The 25,063-nt window shown below is 41.1% G+C and overlaps 1 protein-coding gene and 1 non-coding gene across 2 annotated transcripts in view; both read right to left on the bottom strand.

Moving 5' to 3' along the window:
* Positions 1 to 2,680: 2,680 nt before the first annotated feature.
* ttc38 (tetratricopeptide repeat domain 38) overlaps positions 2,681 to 25,063 on the bottom strand; it is a 236,245-nt gene continuing 213,862 nt past the window's right edge. The window contains exon 15 of the mRNA XM_070971675.1: positions 2,681 to 2,693. The gene's annotated coding sequence lies outside the window, so the exon portion shown is untranslated. The remainder of the gene's footprint in view (positions 2,694 to 25,063) is intronic.
* On the bottom strand, positions 12,027 to 12,114 carry trnar-ucu (transfer RNA arginine (anticodon UCU)). Its single transcript is given in 2 exon segments — positions 12,027 to 12,062; positions 12,078 to 12,114. It is a non-coding gene; the product is annotated as a tRNA-Arg (tRNA).

The following is a 25,063-nucleotide window of genomic DNA, read 5'->3' as shown; positions in this document are numbered from 1 at the left end:
GTGTATCTTGTGGTCTTTTTTATCATCGCATGGCTGATTGCCACCTAATATACCCTGTCACCTTTTTTTTCTGACAAAAGAGCAAAGCCAAGATCAATGGTAATAGTCCATTGTCCAGAGTTACAATAATTGCTTCCTCCTCTCTGATATAGTGAGAGGATGTGTTTTGACTCTCTCTCTGTATGTATGTGTCTGTATAAGGAGCTAGTCATCATCATGAGAGGATACTGCAGCTTTGTGAAGCTTAATTAGGCAACACTTCCAATTTCATTCTAACGTGAACTTTCTCTGTTGCAGTTAAACACAGAAGTAAGACAAGCGGCAAATGCTTGGACTTCATTAACTTCAATGTACAGTGAGAGCTACAGGAGCAACTGTCAGATGTTGTTTAATTATGTGCTTACAGATTATTATTCAGCTTGGGCAGCTGTAAAAAGCTTAGTACTCTTGTATTTGCTGCTTTACTTATTCAGTAAGTTCACAAGAAGTTAAATATAAGAAATATTCAAACTTTATCTCATTTGCCCACCCCTCCCTCCTGTGCCCCTTGTGATGTTGGCTCAGCTCTTGTTCTTTCCATGTCTGTTTACTCAGAGTTGACTGTTCATCTTTAGTGGCTGGGTGAAGGAGCTGCTCCCGTTGCTTCATATGAATTGTCAGTTTGCTGAGAGTAAATATGTCTTTTTATACATGAATTGTAGTGCTGATAAACGGTGTAACAAAGGTGCTTCAACAGAGAACAAAAGAGCGAATGTTTGCCTGCCTTGGCAGAAATATCCAAATATGCAAAGTCTGACAGGTTTCGTTTAGTTTTCAGTTTTCAGGATTTCACATTACATCCTGACCCCTCTTTCCCAACTGGAGCCTTGTCTCTCTGATTCACAAGCTTATCCAGCTATTGATGTCCTTACAATGCATAAGCACAACAGAAATTACCAGCAAGCAGTAATCTAACATGTCAACATTGAAATGTTGCTGATTATCAAATTAAAAAGATAGGAATCATGGTGCTATGGAAGGATAAATGGACTGTATAATCAATAGAGGAACATAATAAGAAACAGAAATGAAGCAATAGTTTTATTATGTTTCATGCAAAGTTGCATCTTAGGCTGTTGATAATAGAATAGAACAGAATAGGAATAATTTTTTCCTGTGGCAACATAATACTGCTGACTTGTTAACATTCAAGTTGTAATTATGATTGTGAAACTCAAATATTTCAACTTGATGATTAATAATACAGAAGTCCCCGAAACCAAGCAAACATGGGAACCTCACGACAGCCAAAGCCCTCACAAAATTTGTCTTCAACCCACAGAGGGAGGGAGATACTGTGCTCCCTATACCTCCCACATATTAATTCAATATGGGCCATATAAGCTGGCATGTTCTCTACAGCGATTACTGGCTGCTGCTTTGAATTACAATGAAGCCATTACCTGCTAGGTTTGAGATTAAAAGCTAATTCATTTCATGGTGAAACATCGGTGGCAATGCTTGACTTTGATGTCAGTTAACCTGCCAATGATATAGAGCAGTGTCCAGTATTCCTATGTTGACCGCTGTCCATTTGTGAGTGTCTGTGCAGCATGAAGTATCTGTGTGCGTCTACAGGGCTGTCAGATCCTGCAGCAGTTGCAGTGAAGTGTGTTTAACATCTCCACCAACAGCATGTCAAAACAGTTCATCTCAACATAACTATGTTAGAGAAACCTCTCTGTTCTCACCAGAAAAACGGCTGTATAGATCATCTAAGTCGGTTGTTAAGACACATTTACGTTTATTGGTTGCAGCCTTGAGTGTGATAATGATGATGGGACCAAAGCAGAAGTCAAGTAACATAGTTGGTGGTTGGATGTGGTGGGCTGGTTGGACTGGTCAAGCAGGCACAGGACAATGATACAGGAGCTGTAAGTCAAGTCAACACTGACTTATTTGAGCTCACATATTGTACTTAAGTTTGTGCATATCACTTCAAATTTTGAAGGTGAAGTACAGTGAAGTAGATTGTAAAATTGATTTTTGATCATAAATCACAATAGTTCATAGAGGAAATCATTTTGAAGCAGGCTTTATATGTTTAAAGCAATAATTCAACATTTGGCAAAATCTGCATATCCACTATTTTCCATTTTAAGACCTTAGAGGTTTATGATGCTGTGAAAATAAACTGTTCATTATTGAGTATTTAGGCTGAAGATGAGACGTGGTGGTGAGTCAAAGAAATATTTTGACATTTTGGAAAATGCACTCATTTGTGTTGGATGACAAGGTCAATACCACTCCCATGTTGGTCTGATAAATATGAAGCTACAGCCAAGAGACAGTTAGCTTAGCATAAAGACTGGAAACAGAGGAAAGCGCTAGCCTGGTACTATCCAACGGTAACAACTTTAAGAGCACCTCTAAATCTAAATAATTAGGAAATATTTCATTTGTTTCTTGCTTACAAGACCAGTAGTAGCGGTAACTTTCTGAAGTCTCATCATCACCATTGTGCGGTTGCCAGGCAACCAGTGGAGACTTTGGGAAATTACTGCTCCTTACCAAGAAATAGTCCAGCACAAAAGCCCCCGTAAAACCGCCACTTGTTGTATTTATTCTTCAGTTTTTGCACAGATTAAATAACTGTTGAGCTGTTGGCAGACGGACAAAACTAATGATTAAGTACCTTGTGGTGGCTTTGAGGTGGGATGAAATTAAAATTCACACAAAGAGAGACACATCTAACAGTCATACAGTACCTACATGTTTTTTTATCCAGTCAAAGTCAGACCTTGGGCAGTGGGTTCACAGTCGGACAGGTACCCATGTGGATGTGGGACTAGCGAGGTAGGTAAGCCTGGAACCTCATTACTGCTAGTCATCTGTGTGTTGTTATTCCACCATGAGGTCCAAAACTGACTGACTAGCTTTCTCTCCACCATTCATCAGTCTCTGCCTTACAACTTGCCAGACCAATCTTATTTATCCCCCTCGCTTTCCCTCAAACACATGGATAAAACGCAAAGCAACAGTAGATCTGATAGCTTCTCTTTCAGATCTGCTTCCCTTGAAGGCCGGCGCAGTGATCATCTGCAGGGTTTGCTGTCAGTTACGGCAGTGCTAGAACAAACACAGAATAATCCGTGGGAGCATACAAGACGGAAAATGCTCACACCCACCACAGTAAAATGCTGCTGCTGTTTTTAGTATGATGGCTGTGTTGTTTAGCTCTTTTTTGTTCTGTGTTGATTAGACTTTACTGTTGCGAAATGAGGCGGGGGATAAGAACCAGTGTAGCTGTCATTCACGCCCACTGCCACACAGTGTGTGACGTGATGACTGACAGATCAAAGGTTGATGAGGAACCTTATTAAGCACTTTCTGTGTGTTGTGCTTAAATGTTGCCTGATTGTAGGAGGGTGTTTTTAGCTGCTTGTTAGATACCCTGCAGTCATGGATTGGTAAGAGTGATTAACTTCTTGTATAATGTTATATGAGTCATGTTGATGTTTGTGTTTTGCTGATGAAGACTTTGTAGTTGGAAGCCATAACAAGACATTGTCCTTGAAGAATGGTCTATGTTGATGTAGAGACAGGATACTCAAGTTTGAAATGAAGGTGTGCATACTGTAGTATTTACATTGTGGTGGAAGATAGATAACATCACAAGGCAACCACCAGATTAACATTGACACACCTGCTCAACAAGGACCAGCACAAATCAATGTGAGGATCCATTAGGGAGTGATAACCACATCAATCATTCCTTACATAATTCACTGATCATTGCTGGAGGCACCATGAGTACAAGCTGCCTGCTAGTGTATTTTTATGATCTGGAGACAGACAACTTGGCAAATTATATGTATCATACTTTCACAGACTTTTGCTCAGATTAGAAGTGTTGTTTCAAAGACTAAACCTTGTATTTCCAACTCATTATCAGCTGCTCCACCGAGCACACCGTGGGATAGGTCTCTCCATTGGATATGCATCAAATGGAGCTGGCTGAATTAATAGAGTGCCGCGTGTTTTGACTTTGATGAGGCAAGGTGGTAGTTTGAGTAGACTCACATGGGAGCAACAGGAAAGTCAGTGACGTACGGTCCATGTTCCCTCGCCAGTGGGCAAACACTCCTCAACGCTATCACTTAGATCTCTCTCTCACACACACATACAAACACAGAACACGAATGGCTTTTGTTTTTCCAGTATTTTTTTGATTTGCTTTGTTGTTGCCTTTTTGATAGGACTGGAAGATACTTGGCAAATTGACAGGTTCTTTTTTCTCTGGAGATTAAACAAACATACCTGCTGTTACCAAATGATAGACAGTATGTGGAAATGTAATAGTGCATAGATGTTCATTTGACAGAGGTAGACAGAGGTACACAAGGCAGTTGGAAACACATACATACAGTCACACAATACATAAATGTAAATGCTACTGACTTGATGGTGATGATCATCTGAATGCACACGCATGGCTAACAGAAGCAAACCAACTCATTCCTTGTAAATAGGGCAAACTTGGTGTTCGGTGGAGTTGCCTCACAGTCTGATGATACTGATTATTCAATTTCAAGAACTTTCTTCTTCAATTACAACCGCAAACCTTTTACATACTTGTGCAACAGCTGCAGTAATTGCAGTTGTAGTGTTTGTGCTAAAGTTGGGGAGACATTTCAAATACATTGATCCAAACTGCAACATGAGAGTAGTCTGTGTACCTGCAGAAGAAATGCAAGAACTTTTTGATATCATACTTTTTTTTTTAGATAAAATCAATGAGAAAAAGATCAATCCTCCCAGAAATAGATGCTAAAAAGTCACTCTGTGCAAAACTGCAGCATTCATTGTTTTGATTTTTCCCACAAGCACAGTCTGTGAGATATTGAGGTCATGCTGAGCGATGAAGGGAGATGTTACAGCCATGTAGGAGGGCATTAGGGGCATGAACTACATCGTTTGGCCCAGAATCCAACAGGGTGTCAAGGTATGAAATATTCTGAGGTAGGGAGGAACTTCATGTGTCTCCCCGAGGCTGTCCAAGTGAAGACGATAGAGGAGTCTCAAGCTATTTTTAATCACTCCTGACTGAAAACATAAAAATAGTCAACTGTCCTTTATTGTCATCAATCAATATAGGTCAATATCAATATACTCAACCAAAGAAATGAAAGTGAAACGAGAGCCTAAAGACCTAAAAATGAAACACTTTGTGAACCTCTGACTGTGAGACCATGTATCAAGGCAGTATACACAAAGGTTAAGTAAGCTTTTCCATGCAGTCCTCAAGGATGTGTGCTTGTGAGAGAAGCAAATAAAAATCCACAAAGCAACATTGATGGTAAATACAGAGGATCAGGAAGACTGCAATCTGTTGTTGCTCTCAAAATGTTGCCAGGGAACAGAGGGTTAAATGTTTTTTACCGTGTTGCAGTTTTCTTGCACTCAGCTCATGCTCTCTTTCTTCCTACCTCCCGTTCTCCTCTCTCCCACAAGTTCCTGCAGTTGTGACACTCTCTGGGGAGAGGATCCATATTTAATGACCCAGCAGTAGCTCTGTGGAAATTCTCCAATGTAGATCCCAACAACAGGCCCACTGGCTCATTTTAATGCTGTGCAGATATTTTAGGAAGACAGCAAACTAATGAAAACATGTCTATATCCCAATAGGACAACCATAGCGAGTTGCTAGATAAACTTTTCAATGGGTCATTGACAGATAATGTTAATCAGCTGTGGAGTGCACAAGATGGGAGGTTTTTCTCATTATCCTTTTGACAGTATATTCTCAACGCAGACTTTACCTCACATCAATTAAAGGTGCAGTCTCTAAGAATCTTCTAAAATGTTCTCAACGAACTACAATCAACTAAAATGATCAATAGAATGTTAAAAAGTAAGATTTTTGACATCATATCAACGACTTGTATGTGATGTGTTGCAGAGATACCTACTGAAGTTAACATGCTAACAAGCTATTCATGGCCCATCCTGTCTCGTTATACCACTTTGTACCTCAAGAGGCAGTAGTCTGATAGTATAGCTTCCTGTAGTTTCATCTGGGACATGGATGTAAGATGACTACGTTTCACAATTTCTCTTAACCAAAAACACTCATGAAATGTCAAGAAAGGAAATATTCTTTCACCTCTTTTCCTTAGGTAGTTTCATGATATAATGCTGAAAACAGATATTTGCGCTACTCTAACGATTTCTTATATAGAACTGTGGAATCAGGTAAAACAGCAAATGGAGGAGGCAGCTGAGAGAGGCCCTGTGGCCTGTCCCCTACTCGCTGGTACGGTATGATTGGACTGCATAGTGAGGAAAAACTTTACACAGTAAATGATACCCTCAAATCCACACTTACGTAATTGGCTGAGGCAGAAGAAGCCATCTGGTTGGCTACAGATAATTCCCTGTTAAAAAATGTCAATCAAGCCATGTCATGAGAGTCTCGAAAACCCAGACATAAATGTGGTGAAGTTGAAACATGACAAGCAGTTTGTAGATGCAGATTCAGCAGTCAAATATAACAGTGTATAGCAATAGTCCTTTATGTATAAATCCCAAAATGCATTTGTGAATCCTTCTGTGTGCATTTATTAATAATGAGACTGATCTGACTCCATACAAAAGCCTGCCTAAAGAGATATAACCGCCACAAACTGAAAATGGTTGCCAGCCAGCAATGCAATACATAAAAGGTGCTAATGAAATCATCTGCTATTGTTCTTGTGATTCAAGATGTTCACTTCTAAACCTGGAGGTACCAATACAACTTTTTCCGACAAGGAACTACATGGAAACACTGATCTTCCTAGCTGCAGTACAGCTGCGCTCTAGTCCTCAGCTACGACTGGAAACTTCACAACAACCATAGAGAGAAGTGGTGAAACACACTCTTGGCATGGTCCAACACTTATCTGGTGTCGAGCATGCAATTAGCCACAGCCCTCCATCAGGGTATTTTCAAATATAACGTTTCTTCATAGGCTGCATCAAACAACTTATTTCACTCATTTGTGCTCATTTGCGTCATTCCTTAGTGATGCATAAAGTGGTCTTATTTGTGCATGCTGTGTGCTGCACAGACAGCTGTGATGTTGCATTCAACAGATTCATGGTTGTCCATTCAAGAAATTATCGGGACATTGTCATTCAACTAATATTCATGCTGTATGGTTTTGCCATGCAGATAACAGTTTCATTATTCCCAACTTGTTGATTGGATGACTGCTCATCAGCCTTCATATCGGCCTTCATATCTGAAATACTGCAGAAACAGAAAGCCTCTTCAACACTTTTCAGGTAGAATAACTGCCTCTCTACTCTGACCTGTTATTTATTGTGAGCCCTCATAATGAAGCTCTTATCACTCACTTGTTTTCAATAAGAGCTGTCTGTATGTCTGTCTGTGTGTGTGTGTGTGTGTGTGTGTGTGTGTGTGTGTGTGTGTGTGTATGCAGCTCAGTCACAGCTGTGTTTTGTCAGCTCTATCATCACTGATCTCCGACTTATTATGAAGAGACTGGAGCACAGGATGATGTACAACGTGCCTTGTAAGCTCATCTAGTAAGGCCAAAGTGTGGTGGAATATGAATCATTGGAATACTACCCGACAAACATTTAGACAGTGAGCAGGTGCTAATTTGACAGCCTGTACCAAAGTTTAAAGCCTAAGAAGCACTGCTGTAGAGTAAAACTTTAGCTGTCTGATAGACTTGCTTTGCTCGCTTTTTAATTAAAATTTCTGTCATGCTTTTATATAATAAATCATAATGTGAGTTCATTGTTTGACAATGATCTTGGCCACATACCACATTTGTCAAAAGCTTACTATGCATGCATAGAGTATTTACAGGGTAGGCTTATGAAAATTAATAAATACTCGAAGAGCATTTTGGCAGCAAGTTTAATGAATGATGAAGCAACTAAATCTGTGTTTGCACTGTCATATATTTTCTTTGATTCTTGTTTAATATTTTTTCTTTAACTGGTTGAGTTCCTCTAATGAACCATCTTGGAAACATTGACATTTAGGATTTTTTAGACTTTATGTAGTGTGAAGTGGTACAGTTTGATGTGTGTGTGTGTGTGAGTTAATGTATATCTGTGTGCAACTGTCCATAAATCCCTTCAAACCCCAAAGCCAGGCTATGAAACCCATTTCATGTGTTCATCAGAGCCTGACGGAGCTGCAGGCACTCACCATGTTTGTTATGACTCCATGACTCATTTAGCACCAGGCTGAGTGATTTAAACCTTGCTGTTGAGTCCCCAGGCCTAACATGCTCCCTTTAAGATTAAATGCAGCAACCTAAACATTTAGAGAGGCAGAATTCACAACAACCATCTTTCAGTCAGAGAAAGGTATTTTATGCTTTTATTTTCATAAAATCCAGATGAGAATCAAAACACTTTCATTTACACTTAGCGTGCATCTCTGCTGGCCAGATTACAAGTCTTTGTTTTTCTGATTTACATTTTTTAAAACTATTATTGGATAAACCTTTATTTGACCCATTGAGATCACAAAATGTCTTTTCCAGAGGAGACTGGTCAGGGTAGTGGCATCGCAGTGTTTCAAGCAGCATACATGCAAGCTTAAAGACACATAGCAAAACATACAGCATCAACCACAGAACGATAGAAAGGAGGAGGAGGATCTAATAAATGAAGCAATTCCAGTGTCCAGCTGAATTTGCCACCAAACCCTTCATTACATTTTAAAATGCCCTAATTGGAATCAGATCTGTCTGCAAGTGGCTCCAGGCTGCAAGGGCACAACATCAAGGCCTGTCTGCTCATTTCAGTGCAAACATTATAGGGATGGAGAGTACGAGGGCATCCTTTCAGTGCAAACAATTAACATGTAAATCACTGAGGTCGTCATGCATCTAGCACTGTTCGGCGACTGACAACAACACCAGAAGAAGAATAACATCTGCACTTTGAATTGCACAGTGAAGTTACAACATTAAAAGTTTAACTAATGTTAGCTACCAACTATTCAGATCCTAATACAAACACATGAATGAATCAAATGTGTGGGGGTTAAATAAGTTCCATCATTACTGGCTCTACCTCACACCGCTCCCTCATCCATAAAGATCAATGCTCTCTCACCAATGCACATCAATCAGTGGTTGAACTGATTAGGGAACAGATTAATGCTAAAGATACTCGGCCGGAGGCATTTTTCCTTTAATGAGAGAGAGAATAATGGCTAATTTCGGTGTAGTTGTGGTGTAAATTTAGCTGCTGTTATAACAAGGACAGAGGAGACAGATTATTGATGTTATTACAATTTCAAGGTGGGATGAGCTCTCTCTCACTGCTGAGCTTTCTCCTCTAGTTTCCTTGACTTGTTGACTTGTTTTTCAGCACTTTTATATGCAAAATTACTTTAGCTTGGCTGTGCACTATGGATTGAGTTTGTGCTGGTCTCACTTCTGTTTTTTGCATTGTTTACAAAGGTGCCTGGCGATCCCAAGCCATGGCCTCATTGTTTACCCACAATACAGCAGTGCTAAACAGGGAGAGACCCAATGTCCCGATGAGGAGGAACAGATGGGGAAGCAATGCTGGGGGTGAGTGCCATGCTAGGAGGAGACGTTACAGACCAGTCTTACCCTGGATCATCATGGGCAATGTGAAAGTTGGATGAGCTAGCAGCACTGAGCACTGACTTGGCAACAGAGGGAACACCAGACGTGCAGCATTATGCTGTGTGCAGAGACATGGCCACACTAACTTTGAGTTCTGGCACCAGCCATCTTCTATGGAGTGGTCTGACTGGGCAGTGGCTTCTTGACAGCTGACAGGAAGAGACTGAACAGACTGTGAAGAAGGCTAGCTCTGTCTTGGGATGATCCTTCAGGACATGGAGGTGGTGAGCGAAAGCAGGATGATGGCTCAGCTATCATCCCTGATGGAGAACATGTCCCACCACGTGGAGGATCCTCTGAGACCGTTGCTTCACCCGTGATGTGTGAAGGAGAGATACTGTTGCTCTTTCCTGCTCCTGTCAGACTTCACAATCAACACTGCTGCCAGTGGACCACACACACCTAAACTGGCATTTCACTTGTGTGCAATATCACTGTATTGTACTCTGTGTAGTAACTATGTAATATCGTTTATTCTATATATGTAATAATGTGCAACTCAACCACTGCCCTGTTTTACTTCTCATATTGCTTACTTTTTCAAATGATGCTTCTTACTATTGCACTATCCCCTTCGGGGCTATAACACTGTGAGATTAGTAAAGGATTATCTTATCTTATTTTATTAAAGAAATCATATTCATTCATCATCCAATCATATTTCCGACTGCTGCGGATATACAGTAGTTACACTATTAGATGAGTAATGGTCATGTATGTGTCTTGTTGAGACGGATGTATTTACACCTTATCAACATTTGACTAGAATGTGTCTCAGTCAGATATAAATCCATCTTGAAAGCTTCTTGGGTGCATTTATCCTTTTTGAGATCAGATAACAATCTGATTTTCCGAAGGCTCATGAAGCGATAACGTGGAAAATAGGTCAGTGTATACAGTATGCCACAACTTCCCAGCTTATAGTGTAGCTAACTTCACACGTCAACCATTGAGTTTTAACATTTGGTGCCTGATATGGTGAAAAGAGATTTGTTAATCATGTTTAATCTCAATATGGTGTAAAACCTCCTGCAATGTATACAGACATCCATCAAGCTCTAACAGCCAATTGAACCTGCTTGGTATGCAGGAGCAAGGAGGGCTATAAAACGGCTCATTGCAGGTGACATCCTCCTGAGGGCATCTTGCCAGTATAAAGGCTGAAAACTCATTCATTCTAGGGCACCAATTCATATTCATTACTCTCTCACATCTGTGGAACATGACAGATTGATTGAGATTGCCTGAAAATGCAGACCCAAACTGTTTCTCCGTTAGCCAACTTTCCATCACCAATAACTGCATTTCTGTGTGACTTGATTAATTATCAGTGGTGCCACAGTTTGGACTGGAGAGGGCCTGGGTGAAGGCAGGATGAAGAAGAGGAGGCTGAACAACAGGGAGAGTGGGTCACTCTCAGAGGGGTTAACAATAGCAAGTATAAGACTGGAAATGGAAATCCTAGAGAAAGAAATGATAATGTACTCCAAAGGCAGTGATGGACAAAGTATTGAGATGCACTGCTTAAATAAATTAGCAATACAGCATTGTGAAAGCACTCAGTATGCAGTCGAATGGTCTTGTCTGTAATGATTTATTAAAGAATAGGGTTATTATTGCTCATGACACTGCGTAGCATTTTAATGTCGTAGTTCGTGGAGATGTAGTTAATTTAAATTACTCTATACACACACAAACATACATATATGCACTGCTCAGAAAGAGTTTGGGATATTTGGCTTTCAGGTGAAATTTATGGAAAATAAAAAAAGTTCACGCTACAGTGATATTATATCATGAAAGTAGGCATTTAAGTAGAAGCATGCAATGGTGATTTCCTCATCTCAAACAATTTATTGAAACAAAAGCAACAGTGGTGGGTATACCACAACAAAAAATGTCACTGTCTCAATAACTTGTCATGTGCCCTTGAGCATCAATTACAGCTTGACAACGACGTCTCATGCTGTTCACAAGTCGGCTTATTGTCTGCCGAGGCTCGGCATCCCACTCTTCTTGAAGGACGGCCCTCAGGTCATTGATGTTCTGGGGTACAGAGTTACGAGCCTCTACACAGCGACTCACCTGATCCCATAGGTTTTCTATGGGATTCAGGTCTGAGTTCAGCAGGGTAACAGCTCTGGGGAAGACGCTGTTCCTGTGCCTGCTGGTGCTCGAACAGTGGCTCCTGAGCCTCCTGCCAGATGGTAGGGGGCGCAAGCAGTCCATGGTTGGGGTGGGAGTTGTCACTGCTGATGCTGTGTGCCCCTCTTTGACACTGCTTCCGCTGGAGGTCCTCGATGGCAGTTAGATGGGCACCACCCGTTGCACGACCTTCTGCTCAGAAAATTGAAAGTGCGACTCTGGTGGGACTCGAACCCACAACCTTTGAATCACTTCTTTCATGCCTAGAAGTCCAATGCGCTATCCATTGCGCCACAGAGCCACCTCATGAAGGGGCAAGCCCCTTCACAACATGTACCTTTGCCAGATAGAAGACGTGCCTGATATAAAGAAATCCCACTGGCTGGAAAGGGCTGGACTGAAAGCAGCACAGAAGCAGTAATCATGGCTGCACAAGAACAGGCCCTCAAGATCAATAGAGGGAGGGGTCTACCTGAAGATGTGGGGAGAAAAGGCAACAGTGGTGCCAATGGTAATCAGAGCACTGGTGGCAGTGACCCACAAACTGGGAGAGTGGCTTCAGCAGATTTCAGGAACAACATCTGCACGGAATCCTAGGAACAGCTGAGATACTGCACCGAACACTCAAACTCCCAGGCCTCTGGTAGAGGACCCGAGCTTGAGGAAAAAACACCACTCCCCATGGTGGATGAGAGGGAGATTTATACATATACTGTATATATGCAATAACTTACTTACTCAGTGACTCACTTACTCGTATTCTTATGATGCCAATATGGTTCAGTTTTTGTTGACACTGTCTTAGAGGCTTTAAATCAAATATCGCACTCAGTTGCATGCTGATTTTTTTCTTTATCTATTAAGGGCCAGTAGAACAGAATGAAAAGGACACTGACATATTATCATTCGGGATTCAGGCCTTACCTGCTGCAGGTTAGCTCGACTCACTTTCTGCCATAGCTTCACTCATCCACTCTGTCGGCCACTCCACTGAGTGGTCGGGCCAGTCCTGCCAAGGTCTGCGCTTTTCCTCTTCTTGTTTTGGTGACTGAACCTACATACGTGAGGGATGAGGGTGAGCTTTGCCTGTTCCAGTCTCAACAAACAAATGCAGTCATTTGCAGCAGGCCATTCTCAACAATCCATATCTACTCTGGCTCTTCTGTCCCCTCTGGCATTTACCCTGAGGTCAGCTCACATTATGTAAGGCCTGCGCTCCTGAGACTGACAGCCAGTCAAAAAACAAACAAAAAACCTGTGACTATGACACTCTCCATCATCTCCTTAAGGAAATATCTCAGTATTTAGCTCAGGTACATGTACATTGGTAGATGCTTCTATTGTCTCTAGCTAGTGTGGCTATGTGCAGAGTAGCACAGAGGGTTTATCAGAGCTGTTTTGCATACAAGCTATAATCCACCACTGTCCACAGGAAAAGCTAAGATATTGATTTATTGGAAGAATGATGATCCCATTACTTTTCTACTTCATTTCCTGAAGAAAGTCATTGAAAGAGTGAAAGTCTTTTCTTTGGGTTTTGTGAATAAAATAAATCCAGATTTAATGAGTTAATGCAACAATTCACGATTTGACTGAAACTCTCCAAACTTTGAATCCATGTTTTGACAGTCGGGATTATAAATCCCATTTAGGGACAGTAGCACTGATGTGTGTATTGATGGGTCTCTGCCTGTGGAGAAAGTGAAGATGGTGGCTGCAGCTGTGGCTCAGCAAGATAAGAGCTAACCGGCTGCTATCTTCCTGACTTTGATGACTACAGGTGACAGTGGATGATGGACAGCAAACCCTATTATGGATTTGACATTCAGATCAGGGGAATCAGAAGAACAGACATAGGGCATGACGAAGGCCGTCTGCGGCCCTGACTGTCTGCTGGAGTTCTGCCTTTGTATAACAAGGCTCTGGACTTTGCTTCATTCACCACTGATTCAGATTTCCTTGATAAAAGCCCAGACAGACAATGTCACTTTCAATCATACAAACGCTTGCTCTTCAGTTCAAACAAAAAATGTTCTAAAAATGTTTGATTTATCTCTTTTGAGTTTTGTGGCTTTTGGTCTGGATGTTTACATTAACATGATCAGGAGATTTTTTTATAGCGTTCTTTATCGATGTGTTCCTTTGCTCTTTCTGGTGGACCGCACAGGCTCTCAGACATATAAAAGGTTTATAAGGTTTTCAAGATGCCGCTCCATACGCCTGGAATTTGATCTTGGCATTGTGAGCTTCAGTGATAAAGGCCACAGTCCTCCCAGATAAGTGTGCTCATAAATGACCAGTACACTCTCTGAATCAATGGTGGGAGCTCCAAGGATACCTGACCACACCTGACTAAAAATAAGTTGCTATTTCCTCCTCTGGTGACAGTTTTAGAGTGTTTTAGTCCTTCACAGTGAGACTTGGGAATGAGGAGGACGTTGAGGATATTCAATCTCTGTGACTTCACGACAGACAGGAAGACCAAGCCGTTTCTGACTTTGCTGTCTGTTTATTTACTGCCAGTTGACCTTGTAAAAAACACATCCTTATCTCGGGTTAAAGTTAAAAAAGGGCATTATGTTTTTAATACTCAATTTTAAACATATCGTCCAAAACACAGCAGACAAAAAAAGTGAGGACTGCATTGTATTAGTAACCTTTTATCAATCACTGTATCTTACACTCATAGGAGGGTTTTTTCTTCGGACTGGACAGTGTCAGGGATTTAATATTTGAGTTCTGCAAGTCTTGAATAAAATCATCAACTGATACTGAGCCTCCACAAGAGGGGGTGTTCTTCTGGAGTCTTCTTCTCACGAATGTAGTAAACACAACCACATTTGAAGGCAGCATTAGCATATCTAGCATTAGCAAGATAGCTTGCCTGTAGCATGTACAGTATGTAGCCATCCATTGCATAAAGATCTTTTTCACATGACTGTTGCTGTAAAACCAGTGAGTCTTTTCAAAGACTCACGTTAATTTAAAAAAATGTAAGCATTAATATCTGGCCTCTTAGCTACAGCTAGCCATTAAAAGCAACTTCTGCCAACTAGAAATGATTAAAGCTGCTTTTGGCTACCTCTGAAATTAAGAACCCATGGTGTCATTACCTAAAATTCTGAATGGTAAATCTGGTAAATGTCTTGTGCAACAGAGAGTTTGTCAAGTCAGTAACAGTAATTAATGGGGGTATGCCATGGGGAACGGTTAACAGTTGCATTTTGCACCAATTTCATGTCCCAGCAACCTCTACAACCTACGTTCTTCTTCTCCAAATGCAACCTGCAACACCGAACACACACTTCTATTTCTATTGTAAAAGAGGCATTCATAGCAAAACTGTGAAATGGCTCCCTCTGATGAATGCATGATTCATTCCTTGCGTGCGTCACTGTACCTTTCTTTAAAGAGCAATCATACTGTGCTCTTTCTCAATATAAAAGGTAGGTTAAGTGGTCCTACTTCTCACTGATTTATTTAATCCAAATCTTTCATGTAACAGCTGTATAGCAGTCATCAGATCACATTCATTCTGTGAAAAGTTAAACCACGAATGAGACTGATCAGCCCGTTCCTCCCAGCAGTCCCTGAGCACACCCACCAGCACATTGACACATCCACAGTTCTTCTCCAAAAGTATATTTGCCATCTGGACACAGCCTGTTGTTGTCTGGATTATTGTCAGACACACAAGCACGGGTCCGTCTTGGATTGGAGACGAAACACTGATGCAAACACGACAAGAAGAAGATGAAATCCCTTTGTGAGTTCACCCTGCCACTAAGGCTGGTTAAGTAAAGTCTAGACTGAATAATCAGGCTCGAATCAGCCCACCCTGCTGATCTGACACACACATACACACACGGAAGCGCACACATGCGCACACAGACAGGTTCTTGCGAGTTAATTAGAAAGCGGTGCTGACGGGGAAGAGAGGAGCTGCGAGGGCTCTTTCTCCATCAGTGGCTCCTAACCAATCTTACCAATCTTCTCTAATCAGGTTTAACTCTCTCTATCTGACTGTGAGGGGGGAAAGAGACGATGCGCTGTGAGCTTGTGATTTCTCAGTCAAAGCTCTCAGACTGAGTGCTTCCACTTCCCCCGCTACCTGCTGAGGATAATGCACTTTGTTTGTAACGTGATTAAAGCTCTGGGAAAAGCTTTGAAGCTGCATCAGAATTCACTCTGAGGTTTGAGGAAATTGATCCTAACTCACGCCAGGTGTGGAGCAAACCTCTGTGTTTGGGAAAATGAGTTTTAAATATTTCACAAATTGGTAACATTGTTTGGGCTCATTGTTCAAAGTTAAGCTAATTCTGTGCGCTCCTGAAGATGCAGGCTCAAGGCCTAATTGTTTCTACATGCATTTTCCCCACTGGAATCATTATTTATCTTCGTCTCATCTCATGTTGCGAGACACACATTCTCACAGAAAAGTTTAAAGGATGCATATTTCTTAGAATTGAATTAGAAGTTTGACACCGCTCTCATATCTGTCTGTTGAATATCAGCGGGGTTTCTGCACAGTTCTCCTTGTTAAATTAATTGCTTTTTAAGACCTTCTTAAAACCCCATGCAGTGTTATGTAATAAACGTCTGACAACCGAAGTATGTAGAGGAACAATGTGGCCTAAAGATATTTATCTTTTTCTATTTGTTCAGTATTTTCCAGCAGTGTATAACAATAATGTTTAATATAAGTAATTAAAATGTGACCTGGGTACCTGGCAGAAAATGGATGGTTAAACCAATTAAGAAAATAATAACAATAAATGCAATGTAAACCATTTTAGCTTTTGCTGAAGTCTTCACCTGCCTATGAGTCAAAGAGCTTCCCAGCTCCTGTAGCCAGCAGTGGTGACAGTGTTTGCTACTGATGGTGCTGACTGAAACCCCACAGAAACAGACTGAACAGCCTCCTGCAGCACAAAAAAGGTGTATAACATCTGCAGACAGCCTGCAATCTGATACAAAAAGATTTTATAACTATGACTCGTCCTCATACCTTTTCGGTTGAGAAAACTGAATGCTTTTTAAGGCTTTTCAAGACCTGCAGAGACCCCGATGAAGCTACAGCCAGGAGGCAATTAACTTACTTTAGACTGGTGGAAATAGCTGGTTGTTTTGGTTTTATACTTTGTATATTGTCCCAGCTAAGATAAACAAACCAGATAACTTACCAGATTTTGTTCATTAGTGACATTTAGAGGTGCTACTGATCAGATTTAGTTATGTTTGGACAGAGACAGGCTAGCTGTCCCCTTTTAAGTCTTTCTGCTGAGTTGAGCTAACAGCTAGCTGCTTGTAGCTCCATATTTAGCATGCAAACTTTCTCATCTGACTCTCAGCAAGGACATATTTCTCAAAACTATTCTTTTAAAGACCCTCTATTCAAAAAGCCTGTGAAAGGTTCAGTTCATGAGTATTTTCCATTGCTTTTCATTACACGTGTTCACTTCGCTGCAGCATTTCGGCCACTGCAGCATCTGCCAGGTGCCATTGGGTGAGAAGGCGGCAGGTGGCTCGGAAGGCCCGGTGGTGGTGAACCTAGTGTTCGTTGTGTCATCTCCATGTTGATGCATCGTTTCACAGGATGCAGCCGGCGTGTGCCGAGAGGAACAGTTAGGGCACACAGATGCTCTCTCATCTCCTCTAATGCTGAGGACTGCCTCACGCACACACACACACACGCACACACACACACACACACACACACACACACACAGACCCCTGCTTTCATGGCTGCTGTTCAGATTACTCTTGCTAAGTTGAACAAATCCATCAGAGGTAAGTCAAGGAATGACAGTGGCTCATTTGCGGTAACAGTCATGTCAGTTTGACAGATCACAGGTCGATTTCACAGTGAAGTCAACAGGAGTGAGTCAGTGATGCAGTTTATTTGACACTGTCTGAAGTCAGCAAACAGTATAGTTAGATTCTCAAATAAAAATAAATTACGATAATTTCACAGCACACGAGGAAAAAACAAAAAAGTAGTTTATTATCTAAGGGGATTTATTTAATGACATAGGCAGAAATGCTTTAACAACCACAGTTTCCCACTGATGGAACATTTGTCACATAACACTCATGATAATAATGATCAGCTCTAATCTTATGGGCGACAGCTTTTTAATGTTCACCATCAAGAGGAGGAGGAGAGGAGGAAGGAATCCAATTTCCATCTTTTGCATAAAGCTATTTCCAGGAGATCTCAATCCTGCACTCCTCAAATTAATCTGAATTTATTGCAGTGTAAAAATAGAAAGTGTGCGTACTGTATGTGTGTCATTGTACTTCCATGAGCAGCTTCATGTTCCCATTGCACCATACTGGGTTTACTTGTTTCTGCTCTGCTGTCATGAGGTATTTGCTTGCACTGTGGTCACAGCCGCCAGTGGTTTATGTAATAAAACAGAAACTCTTTCTCCCACTGACCCAACACAGTGGCTGGACTGTGCGGGAGCATTGCTCCACCAGGCAGTCTTCCATCAGTATTTGTAGTCGGTATGAGGGTGTGTGTGTGCATTTGCGTCTATGTGTACTGGTGTGTTGTACGTGTGTGCATCCATTTCTGTTGACACGGTGTGAAGATGTGAAGGGTGTAAGATACTCGCAGCCTCATTAGAGACGCCGGCGTGTCGGTTGTAATGAGTCAGCCATCATTCAGCGATTGGCATCATTAACCTGCTTCTGTCGCTTCTCTAGGCTTCTGTGGTATTTCATTTTTCATTTTTTTAGCTTTTTTTTTTTGCACTGGAAAGAAGAACTGTTTTCACACGAGCTTTCCTTCCCATTTTATCCTCCGTTTATTACTCACTCAGTAATGGATGATTCAAAGTGGCTTGCATTTTGGGACGCCTTATCAATTAAAAAAAAAAAATCAGCTGTTACTGTATAAAGGGTCATCAGAGTTTAATAAAACTTGGGCATATTTCTGTGTTTTTTTGCCATTGTTTGGAAGAAGCCTGATGGGTCTTAGTCAAGTTATACATTCTTGAACCACCGTAGGGAAGGTGGTTGCAGGGATGTTATCATCTTATTTAACCAAGACAACAATCTTTGCCGAACCACAGCCAACCATTAAGGCTGGAGTACTAAACTAGAATCACAGTCAGAATCAGAATCAGAAAAGCTTTATTGCCAGGTACGATTTTACACATACGAGGAATTTGCTTTGGTGAGGTTGGTGCATAACACATCTATTAAAAAGAAGCTATTAAAAAAGTAAAAATATAACAGTAAGTAAAAAATGTAACAATAAGTAAAAAATATAACAATAGTAGAAAATATAACAATATAAATATATATACACAAGTCTGTTTTTTTTTTTTGTTCTTTTTTTGTTTTTTTACAGAAGCACAGTCTATAAACTAAAACTATTAAAATAAGTTGTCAGCAACACTTTGCAGAAGTCCAGTGTAAGCAACTTTGCAAATACATTGATTAAAAACACATCCTCATTACTAAAAGTAGCACAAACAACAATTCACAAGAAGAAGAAGAAGAAGAAGAAGAAGAAGAAGAAGAAGAAGAAGAAGAAGTCATGAACCTGTCTGGACACCGGTCACTTTTTAGTGTCCCCTGGAAACATTTTGTCAGTATTTCTGTATTTGGATGTTTTTTCTCATTTTGCAACATTTTTCAAAATGCTGCACTTGTTCTCTTATGTTCTCTTATTTTTAATTTGCTTACATTTTGTCTATTTGCTCTTGTTTTCTTAAGTTGGCGTGCATTGTTCTCAAGGCCACCACAAAAGAAGGTTGATCATTAGTTGGGATAATGCTGTACTCGCCTAACGAATTGCCGGATGGGAGCACAGTACGGTGGCTTTTATTGGGATAAAACCAAACGTGAGTGCAGCCGGCATGTGAGCAATTATTGTTTATTGTTCAGGAAAACTGTGTGCACACACCACTACTGCAAGTCAGGTAGGTCAAAATTGAGTTTGGTGTTTCTTCCTCAGTCTGACTTCTTTTCTTTTCAGCAATGTTGGCACAGATCAGATCTCAGCAGCTAACTGTGTAACGTGTGCACAGTTTTAATACTACCAATAGGAATGATGGCAAAAACAACAAAATTAGGCTTTAGGTTTTAATAAACCAGAATCATCCTTCAATACTTTACCTGCTTCACAGGATCTTGTTTTATTTAATTTTTTTCCCACAGGATAGGATAAATTCTATGTTATCTTTCCTTACTCATGCATCTGCCTGAGGCTCTTCTCCTCCATCGCCCCTCATCCATTCTCACCTTGTGATATATTCTCTTAGCACAGTGTCTGCCACCAGCCTTGCCCAGAGATTTAAGACCCCTGGCCTGACCAGTGGGTGATGTCCATGGTTCCTACAGCTCCCATAAACACTGACTACTCACTCATTTTCACCCTGCCTCCCAAGCTTCATAGCCATATAGCAAAAACCATGACAGACAGAAAGGGGTCCGGTCGAAAAGCCCTCGGTCCCACAGCCTCAGCCGCTCAGCCCTGATAGCACAGAGAGCTGCACATGCACATGGGCTGATAAATGAGCTGACAAGCGCTCTCCCCGTTACTCATTTCCCTCCTGAGGGAGGTACAGAAAAGAGAAAAAATAGGAGCATTAGGATGGCAGAAAGAGAGAAAGATGGAAAGAAAAAATGAATTGACTTTGCGGCAGGGCTATTTTTAGTAAGCCTGTAATGTGCTCCATTAGTTTGAGAGGGTACAAGAGGGAGAAGAGGGCTGAGGGGTGTTAAGGAAGGGAACAGGTGGGAGAGAAGGATTGAGTGGAAGATAAAGGGACAGAAAAGGTGAGGGGCAGCATGAATGGAGAAGAATAAGCGTGATGCAGAAAGATTTGAGATAAAAGGAGTAATGAAAGCAAAAGGAAACGCAAGGCATATCATTAGAAAAGCTGAGACAGATAACGTGCACATGACGAGAGCAAACACTGTTTGCTTTCAGTCATTTCTCAGACTAATTACCTCTCTGCTGCTCCATCTGAGCGTCCACAGCGTTATTTCTCCTCTCTTGTTAAAGCTGAATTTTAATTTTGTCCGGCATTCTGCTGCTGTTGATGTATGTCTATGTGTGGTAAATAGATCTGAGAAAAAAATCTTGTAAGGTCTGTTATCTTCCATGACAGGTAATTACAGAAGACAGCTCCTAAAATGTCTTTTAAAGTGCTTTGTGTATTTTTCTGCCAGGTCTCATTCATGTATTGTGTGTGATGTGGCTGCAAAATATTTTTCATCAACAGGAAATCTCTTCAGCCAGCTGGAAGGAAGTTGGTGCTAGGAAGTTGGTGTGTGTGTGTGTGTGTGTGTGTGTGTGTGTGTGTGTGTGTGTGTGTGTGTGTGTGTGTGTGTGTGTGTGTGTGTGTGTGTGTGTGTGTGTGTGTTTTCTATATATATATATGATTCACTTCAGTGGAACATAGACAAACATCTTGACATGGCAGATGTCCAGGCCTCTGGAACCAGACACTGTTCAGCTTTAGCTAGGATAGGACTGTGTTTAAGTGAAGTGTGTGTTTAGATAAGACAACACTGTTCGGTTTTCTGTATATCTCGCTCATGCAAGCTTGTTCACGTCACAACAAAATCTGCGCGATACTTTTCCGAGGTTGCTTTCAGACCATAATGAGCCACGAGGCCCCAGTCGGCCATTTTGGCTCTGTGTGGCCTACGAGGGCTTGGAGTTCCTGGCACCGCATCACTGCAGACACATTAGCGGCAAATAAATGACATGTTCTTCATTCTGGAGCTCCAGTGGGTCTTAAAATTGGAGTGGTCCTTGTCTAGGAGTCAGTGTCGTGGGCAAAACAATCCTTTAAAAAGGTTTCTTATTAAAATAGGGAGAGGTCAGGGGAAATTAATGCTGGTATCGAATGAACTTTAATGCTTCCTCAACATCTATCATACCGGCATTTACAATACAGTTCAGGCAAAGTTTCCTTATCATGGTGAAAAGAGAGAGCTTGAAGCTGCTGACAGAAGCCGTTGCCCTGTGTCGCACTCAGCCATGCTAAATCAGAATTCATCTCACAGTAATTTGATTTGGATGTTCAAGAGACAGGACTCTACAACATATTTAGTGCCAGTTTTAGCACAAATCTGTGTGTGTCGAAAACTTGCTGCAATTTCTGTTGTTTGACCAGAACAGAAAGGTGGCGCGTTGGGAGAGAGAAGAAGTGGAGAGGAAAAGCCTGCTTAAGGTGCACAAGTTGTGGTCTGCTGCCCACAAGCACAATCAAGTACCCTGTCAACGTGTCACCGCCTCATGCTCTAATGAACGAGGATGAAAGGCAAACGCATTTCTCCATGTTTCTATCATCCCTGCACGAAGCGCTGGGGGTTACAACTCAAGGAAAACTGATTTAAACATGTTTAAGTATTTGATCAATACTTCAAAGAAACATAGGACAATACAAATTTAGATTAGACCAGATTAGATTAGACTGGATTACATTAGATTAGATTAGACTCAACTTGATTGTCATTGCACAGAATACAAGTGCCGAGACAACAAAATGCAGTTTACAAGTTCAAAAAACAGGTAAGTGCAGAGTAATGTACATATGCAGGCCATTAATAAATGAACTTTAGAATAAAAAAATAAAAGAAGTCAGTGCGCTCATGCTAAACATTTTCTCGACATCTACCCTCGTGGGTCAATTTTGTGCGGTTCAGTGATAAAATGACAAAAAGAAATCAAATTAAGATTTAACAAAAATTCTAACTTTCTTAGAATTTCTTAGATTCACAAGGATCTATGAATATGAACTGCTCACACCCTCCTCCATGACTACATAGGTTCTTACAGGATGTGCAGCAGTTACAGTAGACAGTTGCAGGTGTAAGTGTACATGCACCGTATAGTGCGTGTGTAAGTATGAGTAATGCTAGTACTGCATCAAAGTTGCAGCTCCTCCATCGACCAAAGAACCACAGAGGTAGAAAAAAAAAGATTGCGTAACAAGAGGACAGTCACGATTCTTCACAGTAAGGCAAAGAGTAACAAGAACGACCTCATTTAAATGGACAGCAACATGCTACCAATCTATGGTTAGATACCCTGATTACAAACACGAAAAGGCTGCTGATGCCAGTCTAATGTATATGTTGGCGATATGTTGTTGGTGTGTTGTACACCATTGTAAATAAATACATTAAAAGACAGCACTAATATACAGTTTTGTTCCTTAACAGACAAATGCTTTACATTTTGTCTCTCACTCTACCATGCAAGGTGCTGGCCTGCTCAAGGACTCTTCAACATGTGATCAAACCACCAACCCTGCAATCAATGGACAGCCCACTCTACCTCTTCAGCCACGGCTGGTAATGCCATAAGATCATAAGCAAGTGTTCCTGCGTTAATGTTTGAAAATGTGACTTCTCTTTGTTTCTGCCACTATGAGACTTGCAACTCTCGCAACCTCTCATCAATTAATACAAACACTGAGTGTTTGGCAGATGAAATGCTAACATCTCAGTTCTTGACTTCATTTGTGGATATTATGATAACATGTCAAATTACAATGGCTGTTAACATCTTTTTTATTCCTCGTTTCTGGAGCCATGGACTCTCCTTCTTTTCCCCATGGTCAATCAAAGAGTAGTTTAATGCAGAGAAGAAAGGATAGAAAATTCCAGTATTTGTGACACTGGCTGGGTAGAACTTGTGAGGCTGTGCTTCAGTAGAAAGAGATAAAAGTAATTCAGGCTGTTTGTAAGCAAAAGTCTCATTTTCCATCTCTCCATCCACTGCTCCCTCTGTGTTTGTCCCTCCATCTTTTCCCATTTTCTAAAAAGCAAAAGTTGACCACAAAAGTGTATTTCTTGTAATTATGTATTTCTCACTGGTGGCGGTAATGCTGCAGACAGTTGGTCAAGCAGTAAACCCTCCAGGGCATTGCAGATGGAACTGGCATCGTGGTCAAAATGAGTTTAAATTGGAAAAGAAAATGATTGGCGGACACACTAACCGAGCATTGGAAACATGGGTTGAATGGAGGTCTGGAGGAACAGTGGATTCTTGGGTTGGCAAGGTGCAAGGCCAGTTTACAGGCTGCCAACTGAACAGTGGGTCCTCACAGTCTGAATCAGCCCAACGAAAAAGCATATTTATAATCACTGGCCTTAAAACAATGACAATGGTCACGTTTCCATTGTGGTAGACATGGAGTAAAGCAATTGTTCAGCATCAGTGTCCTCCATTAGGAAAGAGAAACACTAAACATTAGGTACTTTTAAAGATTGGGAAATTCATTTGGAATCAAACAATCACATATTATTAATTTCAAAAACTAATCCTTTATGTAGCAGTGAACTCAAGAAAAGGAGAAATACCTTCACAAGATGACTTTTCTGACTCAGAAACAGGCTCAGAGTGACCCTTCTCTCAGTTTCCCTCACAGTCACTACGATACCCATCATCAAGCCGTCCCTGGTCCCTTTGGCACCACCTGGTAGCCAAGTGGAAACACATTGTGATTAAATCTGTCCTCATCCTTTGTGTTTCCACTCTCATTGCCACTCCTGTCTCCCGCTCTTTTTTCTCTCTCCTTGGTGTGCTTTCCCTTGTTGTTTATTCAGACTTTTCGTTGTCTGGCACGTGGGGTGAAACACTAATCCAGCAGTCTGGATCTCTGGTCCCAGTCACTTTGCTAATGACAGTGCCATGTGTCACTTAGGGTTGCCGTGCAGAAGAGGAAGGAGGAAGGTTTTGTTTTTTTTTTTCATTGACAAACAAGATGTGTTACACACATCTGTCACTGAGTATTTTTTTATGTAGAAAATGTCTTTGTTCTCATTTTTACAGATCGCAGATTCAATTCTGCTGTTCATACTTATAAAATCCATACATACGGCAGTCCTCATGGCGTTTCACAACACAGGGAGATGTTTCCAAAAGTTTTCAAGGCTCTAAAGGTGAAAGTATGAATGAATGAGGAGGAATCCAGCAGTGGAATTTGGATTTTGGATGCACAGACTGACTCCCAGAAAAGGTTTTCTGAACTGAAGGCAGGTTCAGTCTGCACATAGACTCATGCTCACCATTTTTTTTAGAATCTACTTCATTTACAGTCTGTCATGTGACTCCATCCATAACGCTTTGCATTATGGTGGAAGTATTCAAAGCATTGATAAGAGCTGTAATCCAGAGCTGGGCAGCGCAGCCAGATTTGACTTTTTACTATTTTCTGATGATCTTCTGAGTCTGTCGGAAAAGCTGCATTATTTATAGCCACTTGTCATCCATA

The sequence above is a fragment of the Chaetodon trifascialis genome, chromosome 10, assembly GCF_039877785.1.
Source record: "Chaetodon trifascialis isolate fChaTrf1 chromosome 10, fChaTrf1.hap1, whole genome shotgun sequence".
Lineage (NCBI taxonomy): Eukaryota > Metazoa > Chordata > Actinopteri > Chaetodontiformes > Chaetodontidae > Chaetodon > Chaetodon trifascialis.
Note: the sequence above shows the minus strand (reverse complement) of the source record. Positions and strands in the feature narration are given on the sequence as shown.